The following is a 12,218-nucleotide window of genomic DNA, read 5'->3' as shown; positions in this document are numbered from 1 at the left end:
AAGGACTGCTTGAACATCTTAGAGGGGATGATGTCCAGGGTACAGTTTGTAGGTTTCATCTGCTGAACCACCTTAACGAGGTGAGGTAGTGAGACAAGGTCAAATTGATCAAACACAGCAGAGGTTATTGAGGGAGCACATGACTGAACAGCATTATATATACTGACAATGTTCTGCTTGATAGAGTCTATTTTGTTCACAAAATAATCAAGAAAACCATCACAGGTAGACTGTGTAGCAGTTTTCAGAACATTGATGGAGGGATTAATGACAGACTGAATGGTATTAAATAAAACCCTTGGCCGGTTACAACTGGTAGAAATTAAATTAGAAAGATATTGGGTTAAGGGCGAAGCAGATTTAGTCTTCGCCTCACTGGGTCCATTTGAACACCATACGAAGCGGCAGCTTGCCTATAAACGTCTTATCACTCAGCTCTCCATGCACTTAATTTTGCGTTGCCTAATTATGCGTACCAATGCCAGACGCGTGCTGTGTAGCTATGCCTTCTGAGTGCATGAGCGCCCCGGAAAGCTTTCAACGGGGAAAGGAACATGCTAAAAAAAAGGCTGTGAACCAAACAGATTCACGCCTGATCAATATGAACAGATTAATAATAACAAGTGAACTGATTATTAATCAAATGAACTGATTGGTAACAATAGTCACGAACTGATTAATAACCATAGAACAAGAACAACAGTCACAACTTGTGACTGATAACATCTCACACTGTAAATGCATGCAGTCAGGTGTGAGTTTAAACGAGGTTCCATGAAGCACTACATCTTGAGAGAAACCCATCCTCTCTTAGTGGATCCGCTCAGCGGCCAGACCCAAAGGTGCTGGCCTATTTCTGGGTAACTCCTGATCGCTCCTCCCGCCTGGAGGAGAGTGTCCTCCCTCCACTACAGTTTCCACGGGCACCCCGATAACGGGCGTCATAGAACCGGGGACCATGGTGCGTTCATGTGCTCGGGAGCCACCAAGAGAGTTGTCAATCCCTCCTCCTGAACTCGGTTCAGAAACCGTTATATCAGAGGGAGTGGGGGAAATGCATAAAGAAGCGTTAAGGGCCATGGGCTGTGAGCAAACGCGTCCACCCCAGCGGTGGTTCGTCCCGTGGGCTCAGTGAGAACCATAGTTGACACTCAGCGTTCTCTCGTGTTGCAACAGGTCCACAGCTGCTTTGCTAAATTCCTGCCATGTCTGAGCCATTGACTCTGGATAGGGGGGTCTGGTCCCCGCGACGCGGACCGTCCCTTGATATCACATCTGCCCCCTGTTCAGAACACCGGGGATGTACACTGATGGAGAGCAGATTTTGGTGTGCCCAACACAGCATCTGTTGTTTCACAATGTGTAATATTTGGGCTGAGCACGCACCCCCCCCCCCCCCCCCCCCCCCCCCCTGCCGGTTATGTATGTAGCAGTCGCTTGCTATCTGTGTGAGTCAACTCATGATGATTCCGCAGCACAGAGGCAATGTGTTGAATCACATTCAAAACCCCTGACCTCTTTATATGAATTGCTGTGTGCGGTGGCCACAGCGCCCCCACAGCTGGAGAAATACATGTGCCTCTGTGAAATCTGACACGTGTGATGTAAGTCTGTTGCCTGAAACAGCTGTTATCACTCTGCCGGTTTCACGTGAGTTGCACTGCTACCACCTGTCTGGAAAAGCGGGTCAGCATCAACAGATGTCCAGATAAAGCAGAATTCTCCTCCCTGCTCTGTGTGGCGGCTGAAGAGCGACTCGACACACTTTAAATGGAAATGTTGTCTCACAGTTCAAAATTGACAAATCTAAGATAAATCTCATCTTTCCGGTCCGTTTGGGACTAGGAAGTGATAAGAGTGGAACTCTGTGTTTTCCTCTCTTTCTGGGACCCTAGAAATTACATTTTAATCAGAATTTCCTTAGCTTCTACGAGGGGGAACAAGATCTGTTCTAGAGATGACAGAAATTGTCTCTAGAGTTCCTCTGAACGGGGGTTTGAACTGTACTGCAGCGTGAATCCCCTGCTGATAAACGGTTCATCCATCTATCTGGAGCGCACGCTCGCTGCCACTCCGCGTAACGTTCGGGAAGCGGGCACGCGTTTATGCTGCGTCACATTATTTACAGACGCCAAACACCGCCGTCATGTGTGCTTCACTCAGGCTGCTGGCTCAGATCCGTGTTGATGTGAGCAGGCTTGCGCTGAGGGAGGGTGCCTGTGCCCCGAGCATGCAGAACCGGTGTAGGACTGCCGTGGGTGCGCGGCGTTCCTATGCCGTGCACAGGCTGTGGGCTCACATCCATACTGATGTGAGCTGACGTGCGCTGAGGGAAGGTGGGAATGTCGGGAACTCTGGAAATGACCTCTTTTACCATAAGTTCCTGGACTTCTGCATTTAGGGATGAGACCTGGTCTGGTAATGACAGAACCGTCTCTAAAGCTCCTCCGAACGGAGGGGGTTGAGCTGCAAATTGTAGCGTATAATCCCTGCTGACTCAGCCTGCTCATCCATCTGTCTAGAGAGCACGTCCGCTGCCACTCTGCGTAACGTTCGTGGAGTGGACGCGTGTTTATGTGGTGCGTCATGTTTCTTATGGACGTTAGCCAGTTTGCAGTCTCGACCGCCGTCAGCGTCACGGAAGTGTGCTCCGCATGACCCAAGGCGAGGCTTTCTCGAAAGGGCTCTGAGCGCGCTTCTGTGCCGCGCTTAGCTGCGGGTTCACATTCATGTCGATGTTAACCGGCGTGTGTTGAGGAGAGGTGTGTGCGCCTTCATCAACGTGGCGCTGTTGGGTTGAAAGCTGCCGTCGCCGCGGGAGCGAATGTTTGACACCACTGCAGTGAAAAGCGTGCAGCTCCTGCTGAGCGAGGTTTCCCACTGGACTCGGTCTGCTGAAAACATTCACTTTTGGCTGCTGTGTCATGTGCACATTTTGTGTGTTTTCTCGAGCTGCAGTGATTTTAAAAACCTGTTTGGAGGACACCGGCTCGCTTTGTGTGGAGGATGTGTGAGGACAAGCCGCGGTGAGATCATTCGAACTGACAGTCAGGCGGACATCAGACACTTTTATTTCTGAATGATGTTTACGTTTTACTCAAATCTCAAACCATCATTGTGCACACACACATCCTCCTCAAGGAGTAATTTTTTAATCTTCTCCCCCGTGTGCCCTGCGACTGGTTGTTCCAGGACGGCGCCTGTTGGCGGTCTCTGGGGAAACGTTGCACCGCTGGTTGCCAGGATAAGGAGGGCTGTTCTCTGACTGGAGGGGCTGACGGCGGAGCGAGAAGACGCTGCTGCAGCTGTGGAACGTCTCTGCTGCTGTCTCTGGCCACGGAGCTCACTCCAGCGGGCGGGGGGGCGAGAGGAGGGGTGCGGCTTGATCATATGGTGCACAGTCTCCGACACCTCCTCCGACTTCCTTGATTTCTCGAGCATGGCCTTGAAATTGTCTCCGAACAGCGCGTCCGTCGTGATGGGGCCCTGCAGCAAGTCCTTCTGCAGCTTCTCCTGCCGGGGGGTTTGATGAAGCCAAGTGGACTTCTGGATCATCGTCATCCAGGCTGCGATGCGAGACAGGCAGATGGCAGTAGAGGCGCACTGGTTGAGGATGACGTCAGACGCCTTGCAGAGGGAGCTCTTTGTCTCCTCAGGCAGGTCTGTTCCCTCCAGCCTCTTGAGATGCTCTACGCCAGCATCGCAACGTTATTCACTGTGTCCGCCTGGAATGCACACTGATGACCTCGATTGGCGAGCGACGTCACCGTCTGGTCATGCTTCCCCGGAGGCACAGGACGCTGGTCCAACCTGTACATCTTTGCTCCGAGAGCCTCCACCAGGCTTGGCTCCGGGTGGGGCACCGAAGGAAATTCCGCTCAGTAAACCCCTCCACTCTAGGAATGGGCATGAATGTGGAAACCGGTGCTCTCAGTCTGCCAGGTCCGGCTGCAGCCTCGTTCCAGTAGGACGTCACTGCTGGGAAACGAGGCCAGATGGTATCAGGGCGGCGAGCCGTCGTGGAGCCAAACCTTCCCGCTAGATCATCCGATCTGGGCGGGGGAAGGAGAGGGATAGAAAGTCCCTTCGTGTCAGTCTCCTCCTGGATTATGCCTGGCAGCTCTGAGAGGAGGGCACTGACGGCTGGGAGCGGTGTGATCGCTGATGCAAAAAGGCCCTGGGGGGTGAGCATCCGCTCAGCCCCCCTCGTTCCGACACTACACTCTCCAGGAGGGAGTGAGCAGCGGGGGCTGCTGCTGACGACCCCTGTCCCGGTGGAACCATCCGACGAATCACATTATGTGAATGAAAGTCCAACAAACACTCTCAGAATGTGGAGCTTGGTTCTGAGAGCTCAACTCAAGTCCAGGGTCAGAGTTTGTGGTCAAAAAATACAGTCGTGGGTCCTTCACATGAAGATAGAAAAAACTAAACTTGGAGGGTTTTAGCTGGAAGCTGTGGTCTCAAGGCAAAGCAGAAGTCGAGCTCCAGATATATGATGGGCAGAATAATCCATCTTCGAGAGGCAAAAGGGAGAAATTATGAAGTGGGACAGGAACAGAGCAGGAACCAAAATTCAGTTGAAAGAATGGAGATTGTGGAGTTCGAGTTGGGGTGCATTCACACCAGCCCTGTTGTCCTGAACTCTAGCCTGTTTGCCTAGGAAGTCTGGTTCGTTTGCCGAGGTGTGCACTCCCCATCGAACTCTGTCAAAGAACAAAAAGGCCAACTCTGGCCCGGTCTAAAACTTGGGTCTCGGTCCGGTAGAAGAAAACGCTAGCGCGGTTCGAGTACAGTGTGAATGTAAGCAATCGGGTACTGCTCTGCAAGCAGGAAGAGGACTACAGCACAAGGTAAACAAACACGCATTTCTCTTACCTCATATGGAGCCGTCAGCTGCCTTGTGTGAAAAACAACATTCTCCATGGTTTTCTGCCTTATCTTCCACTCATGCTGAGTCCATTGTTGAAAAATGACAAAATAAAACTCCTAAAACCGATAAAATTTGACGCCACTCGGTTTTTGTTTTATTTCCAGAAGACGTGTCTTCAGAGGTTTTTGTTGTTTCTTTCAGTAGTTCTTGGTGCAGCGCCCCCCCCACAGGCGAGCGGGGGAACGGGTTGGTTCACCAGGTTGACTCAACTGCACAGTGCAGTGTGAATGCAAACGCACCAGCTCCAATGTAAACAAAAGGTCATGAATATTGGTCCCGAACCGAGTCTACCGGACTATCAGGTGTGGAAAAAAACAAGCTAAAGCAAAATACATATGTAGATTGCCCTATCACTAGGGGTTGTTGGGGTCTTTTGCCCCTTTTGCACTGCCCCTAATCAGCCCCAACTCTGCTCAGCCCTGCACAGCCCTATTCAGCCTGGCTCAGCTCAGCCTTGATTTGCACCTGCACTTTAGGACCGATTCTGGAGGTGTGTCCTGAATCCAAGTCCTGCTAATGAGAGTTTTGCGTTGAGTTACTCAAAGCAGTCTGCTCCTCAGATAAATAATATGAAATTATTATTTTTATATACAAATGTTTCTGCTAACTTTTTTTATACATGAATTTTTCTGAATATTTCTGTTCAGTGCCCTGACACGACTTCTGTTGTGACTTGGCGCTGTATAAATAAACTGAACTGAATTAAATCTGATGAACCAGATTCTACAAAAACATTTCTATTTAAATCTAAAAAAGTTAAGTCTGGTCCTCTGGACGTTCAAAAAACAAAACAAAAACATAGAAACGTTTCTTCTTTCATCTGAAAAATTCTTCAGTCTGAGGAGCTGTATTCAGCTCATAGCTTTTTATATAAGACTGAGCTGAATAAGCTCCTCAGACTGAAGAAGTCTTTCAGATGAAAGAAGAAACGTTTTTGTTTTGTTTTGTTTTTTGAATGTCCAGAGGACAAGACAAGCCTTAACTTTTTTAGATTTTTCTACCTGGATTAATACATTTAATGTATTTGCACTCACTGTGGTTTTGTTTCTTGTATACGGATTATTTTTTTCTTGTATACAGATTATTTTTAGCTTTGAATTAAAGTTTAGCTTTGATTTAAAGCTTTACTTTAACGTGTAATGCTTGTTTTGTGATTTGTACATCTGTGGGTTAGAATAATGTTGAACCAAAGACTGAGTCTCTTTTTTTAAACATGTTTGAGGGAAATATGAGAGATTCAATAATGTTGTCTTTTTATAATTTTTCAGTTGAATTAACTTTAATTAACAGATTATTTAATAAAGTCAAAGGGAAAACAGGATTTCACAACAAAGCCGGCACCGTTTATTTATTTTCAATCTTCACTGATAAAAAAAAAACATATTTTATACATAAAATGTAAAAAAAAAAAAAAAAACGTTGCCACCCCCAGTCCCTCCATCCCGGTCCTCCCGCCTGCCAGGGCTCGAATCCGGCCTTTGTGAGCAGGCGAGGTCGGGGCTCGGGGTTCGGCCTCGCGGGCTTTAACGTCTCGGCAGCTTGTATGATCTTCCGCTGTGACACCGCTCGCTCAAATTTTATAGTCGGTCACCAAACACAAAAAAACGCCTGGACTTCAGAACTAAACACAGCGTTGTCATTATTGTTTTTAAAATCTTAAAAATAGATCCAGCCGCTGCTCCGCATCCAGAGAAATTGCAAATGGCGGCTCAGTGAAAAGTTTCTGAGATCCAGTGACTCCTCCCCCTGACCAATCAGAGTCCTGCATTCACGTTTCGGTCCGGACTCAGCTTGACTGAGCTCGCTCGGTCCCACCAGAGAAGCAGGGATGAAAAGAGGTCCTGAATCAGCCTCAAATCAGCTAAAAATACTAGCTAAAGGGCTATTGCAAAAGGGTTCTTTCTGTGGCGGGCTACCCAGAATTGGGGCTTATTAGAGGCGGTGCAAAAGGGGCATATGTGAGACCGCAGCCTGGGCTCAGAACAGAGGCACACATACAGCCCTTTTTTCTATTGGAGCCCTACTTGGGTTCCCCCAGGAGAACCTCCAAAACGATTGATGGCAGTAAGGATTTTTTTAGTCTGGTTGACCTTCATGAGAAACATGACACAACACAAATGTGTGCCTGCTCTCTGAGCGTTACTCAGAGTGGCAGCGAGTGTGTTCCCTGGACAGATGGACGGACTGTCTGATCAGCAGGGGTTACACGCTGCAGTTTGCAGCTCAACACCCACCATTCAGAGGGATTATAGAGACGGTTCTGTCTTCACCAGAACAGAGCTCGTCTCTCCAGTCACCAGAACGACTGGTTTTCACCTCCATAGATCTGAAGAGCACATATTTTCACATTTCCATCATTCTGAAACACCCCACGCACGTTCTCGAAATGCGTGGAGACGGCTCTACAGTCTTTACAATGGCAGGAATGAGAATTGTTTTTATCTGGACGATCTGCTCTTATTAGCTCGGTCCAGTTAGAAAGCTGTCGCACAGACCAAAACTCTAGTGTTACACATACTAAACCTGGGGTTTCTATAAACTGGGAAAAACTTCCGTTCGTCCGTCCCAGATGATTGTTTATCTGGAAGTGGAGCTAAACTCAACTACAATGAGAACCCGTTTATCACAGCTGAGAGCCAAAGCTCTGTCAGCTCAGCTCCGCCGTGTCAAACCCTGTAGCATAGTGACAGTTCTGCCAGTCAGGCGACTCCTGGGACAATGTCAGCGGCCCACATCATGGTTTCGCTGGGCCTACTTCACATGAGACACCTTCAGAGATGGTTCGCCCACCTGCGCATAGATCCTGTGCGCCAGAAGAGGTGGAACATCTTTGTGCCCCCCTCCGTGGGAACCAATCTGAATCACTGGGGAAACCCCCTCATTCTGTCAGAGGAAGTTACCATCAGAAGGCCTATGTCACACGTCTCAGTTTTCACAGACGCGTTCCTGTCAAGCTGGGAGGAATGTGTCTGTCCCAAGCAGTGGGAGCACAGTGGCTGGACCACATGTTGCTTCACATAAATGTGCTAGAATGTTTTCACGGTCTGAAACGTGACTCAGGATTTGCCCCCTGCTGCGGGATCAGCATGTTCTGATCCACACAGACAACAAGGTGACGGCAGCTTACATAAACCGTCAGGGAGACATGCGCTCAGCCCAACTATTACGCATCGCAAAACAGCTGTTGTGTAGGCCACACAGAAACCTGCTCTCCATCAGAGCAGTCATGTCGAGGGGCGATCCCCGCCACAGAAACTGGAGCCTCCATCCCGAGCTGATTTCTCAAATTTGGAACAGGTTTGGCAGAGCAGCAGTGGATCTGTCCGCCACATGGGAGAACGCCCAGTCTCAATTACTGTTCTCACTGAGCCCACGAGACGACCCACCGTTAGGAGTGGACGCTTTCATTCACAGCCCATGGCCAAAAATGCTCCTTTATGCGTTCCCTCCAGTCCTGCCGATATCACGGACCCTGGATGGGGTCCGGGAGGAAGAACCATCAGTCATCCTCGTAGCTCCTGAATGCATATGCGCTCCACGGTTCCCAAATCTGCAGCGACTGATATCGGGTCGGCCATGGAAACTGCTTTGGTGGGCGCTCTCCTCCAGGCAGGAAGAGCGATCAGGAGTTATCCAGAAATAGGTCAGCATCTTTGGGTCTGTCCGCTGAACAGATCCGTTTAGAAAAGATGGACCTCCCACAGGATGTGGTGCATACATTCAGGGTGCACGAGCTACTTCCACCACAACGCTGTACACATGAAGTGGACAATTTTTCAGCGCTGGTGCGCAGAGAAAGGCGTGGAAGCCATCTCATGGCCACTAGGTGGCATGCTGTACTTTCTGTAGCAGCTGATGGACAGAGGTCTAGCGTTCAGCACATTTAAAACTTATGCTGCAGCTATTTCTCCCTGTCACAAGGGCTTCGGTGACAGAACAGTTCTTTATCACCCGTTGATGAAGCTTTTCCTGAAAGGTGTATGGAGACACAGACCGGTGTCACGTCCACTAGCTTCACAGTGAGACCTAATGATGGTCCAGCACGCTTTGATCAAAGCTCCTTCTGAGCCTTTAGATCAGGTTTTACTTAAATTTATGTCATTTAAAACAGCCTTGCTGTTAGCTCTTATGTCCGCAAAGAGAGTGAGTGTTTGCTCTCTCTGTTGCTCCATCATGTCTCAGAATTCAAGATGACAGCAGTTCAACTGTACTGCGTTTTAACCCTGCTCTGAAAAACATCACAAGCTCATTCAGCTCAAGAGTGTACTATGTACTACTATGTAATTGGGATTTCCAAGATGGTGCCGGTGTGTAGGGCTGCCCGTCTCTCGCTCTCTGCTTGTATTTTATTTTTGTTATTTGTACAATGGTTTGTGCAGTGTGCCGAGTCATATTTTCAGTATGATCGTCGGGCACTTTTGGAGCTCCGTACATTTGCTGAAATTCCCGCAGAGTTTTTGAACAGCGGCCAGCACTCTCCCCCACCGGTCCTATCTGAGATTCCTGCGTTCCTTCTGCGTGACCCTGGCCTTTCTCCATGGAGGAAACGTCGCAGACGTCGTGGGAAGCGTGCAGGGATTTTGGTGAAACTGAGGCAAAGTGTGGATTATTCTATCAGGACTCGCTCTGGATCTGATCATCTCCTCTCTGACCCGTGGTGCTCCCGGGGCCCGGCTGCTGGCCAGCTGCCCGCGCGCTCAGTCCATGGAAACACCTGGAGTTGTTTACCTGTGCGCCGCACCAGCAGACCAGGAGGAGCTGTTCTTCATAACCTGCGCCCGCTGGTGCGCGCGTCTCCATCCACGGCTGTGCCTGTGTTGGACAATATCAAGATGTGTTTAATCAACGCAAGGTCTGTTTCCAACAAGACGTTTATCCTCAACTACTTTTTTAATGAGGAGGAGTTGGATTTTCTGTTCGTCACAGAATCTTGGGAGTCCAGCGCCTTGGCGGAACTACTACCTCCGGACTGTCTGTGTTTCAATGCCCCGCGGCCATCAGGTCGGCGCGGGGGGGATTATTAACAGTTTTTAAAGCAAACTTGGCCTGTAAACAGTTGTCCATCCCAGTGTCCCGCGCCAGCTTTGAGCTGAGCGTTTTTGAACTCGGACACTCTCCTACGGTTCTGTGTGCACTTGTCTACCGCCCAACGCGTTCTAAGGACTTCATAAATGAATTCTCTTGACTTTTTGGCTGATATCACACAAAGATACACTCACTTTTTGCTTATTGGTGACTTTAATTTGCATGTGTGTTGTCAGGAGAAGCCCTTAGTGAAGGACTTTCTAGATTTATTGGACTCTTTTGGCTTAGCTCAGCAGGTGAACGGTCCAACCCAGGAACATGGTCACACCCTGGACCTCGTTTTAACACCCAATGTCTCTGTTTCTAATTTGAAAATCGGTGACAATGTTTTTTCAGATCACATGCCTGTATTGTTTGACTTCACCCCCCCTTGTCATACTGCTAAGTCACCTCTAAACTACTGGAAAAAATTGTGGAGTCTCAGTTGAAACAGTTTTTGGGGGATCACGCTATCCTTGAGCGTTCCTGCACGTACGCGTTCCATTAACCATTTCACTGCTGCTCGTTTTAATGAAGGTTTTAACTCTGAGAGGATTGAACAGCTCTCGGTGTCTCTTACCACTGAGAAGCTAACCTCTCAGTTCAACTCTGCCTGTTTAAATGTTCTGGACCGTGTTGCTCCCCTTAAGACCAGAAAAACGAAACTTAAATCAGAGCCCTGGCTGAATGACGTCACGCGAGCCGTTAGGCGGCAGTGTTGCAGAGCTGAACGAAGGTGGAGGAAGGACAGGCTGCAAATTTCTTTTCAAATGTTAAGGGAGAGTTGGCGTCACTATCAGAAAACCGTTAAAGCTGCCAAATGTAAATTCTTCTCTGATTTAATTGTCTCCAACTCCCACAACCCCCGAGTTCTTTTCTCCACCCTGAACTCAGTTCTACACCTCAGTGAGCCTTCACCTCTGGAAGCCTCTACTGAGCTGTGTGAGAACTTCCTCCATTTCTTTTTAGAAAAAGTGGCAAACACCCGGGCACTCATTTCTCCACCAGCTCATGATCTGTCCATCCCATCTCAGTGTGTGGCTGTGTTTGACCACTTTGAGCCCATCTCTCTGTCCTCTCTGGAGCAGGTAATGTGCAGCATGAAGCCATCTGGTTCCCCCTTTGATGTGGTCCCCCCTCGACTGCTAAAGGAAGTTTTTCCTACCCTGGGTCCTTTTATCCTCGCTATTCTGAATAGCAGTTTATCCTCAGGTGTGGTGCCAAAGACTTTTAAACATGCTGCTGTCCAGCCCCTCCTGAAAAAACCTAACCATGACCCCTCAGTCATGTTCAACTTCCGGCCTGTCTCCAGACTCCCATTCACCTCGAAACTACTGGAAAAAATTGTGGAGTCTCAGTTGAAACAGTTTTTGGGGGATCACGCTATCCTTGAGTTATTCCAATCTGGCTTCAAATCTCTCCATAGCACTGAAACTGCTCTACTCAAGGTTTTTAATGACATTTTCATATCCACAGACACAGGTGATTCTGTGCTGCTTGTCCTATTGGACCTTACATCTGCTTTTGACACCATCGACCACAACATCCTCATTTCTAGACTGGAGCAGTGGGTGGGCATCACAGGGTCAGCCCTTAAATGGTTTGGGTCCTACCTCTCTGACAGAACCTTCTGTGTCAATATCAAAGATTTTAGTTCGGCATCGACAGCGCTCCAGTGGGGGGTACCGCAGGGGTCCATCCTCGGTCCCCTTCTCTTTTCTTTATACCTGCTGCCACTAGGTGATATCTTCCGCAAACACGACATACCCTTTCATTTCTACGCCGATGATTGCCAAATTTACTTCCCCCCGAGGCACAGAGGCACACGCTCTATTCAGCCTCTTCTTGACTGCCTGGCTGACATCCGGGACCGGATGGCTTTAAACTTCTTAAGCTTCAATGAGAAGAAGTCTGAAGTCATGCTGTTCCATCCCAGTGGCTCACTCATGAACCATGACATTGACCTTTTCTCTCTAGCCCCGCTAGAGAAACAAAAGGTGACTAATCTGGGGGTGATAATGGACCCGTCCTTAAAACTCAACAGTCACGTAAACATGATGGTCAAATCCTGTTTTTTTCAGCTGAGACGGCTGTCTAAGCTGAAGCCTATACTCTCCAAAAAGAACCTTGAGACAGTGATCCACGCCTTCATAACATCTAGGCTTGATTACTGCAATTCACTTCTGTTTGGAATCAGTCAGTCCTCCATTGCTCGTCTACA

Source organism: Nematolebias whitei, chromosome 12 (genome assembly GCF_014905685.2).
Source record: "Nematolebias whitei isolate Nwh7 chromosome 12, NemWhi1, whole genome shotgun sequence".
In the NCBI taxonomy this organism is placed as follows: domain Eukaryota; kingdom Metazoa; phylum Chordata; class Actinopteri; order Cyprinodontiformes; family Rivulidae; genus Nematolebias; species Nematolebias whitei.
Note: the sequence above shows the minus strand (reverse complement) of the source record.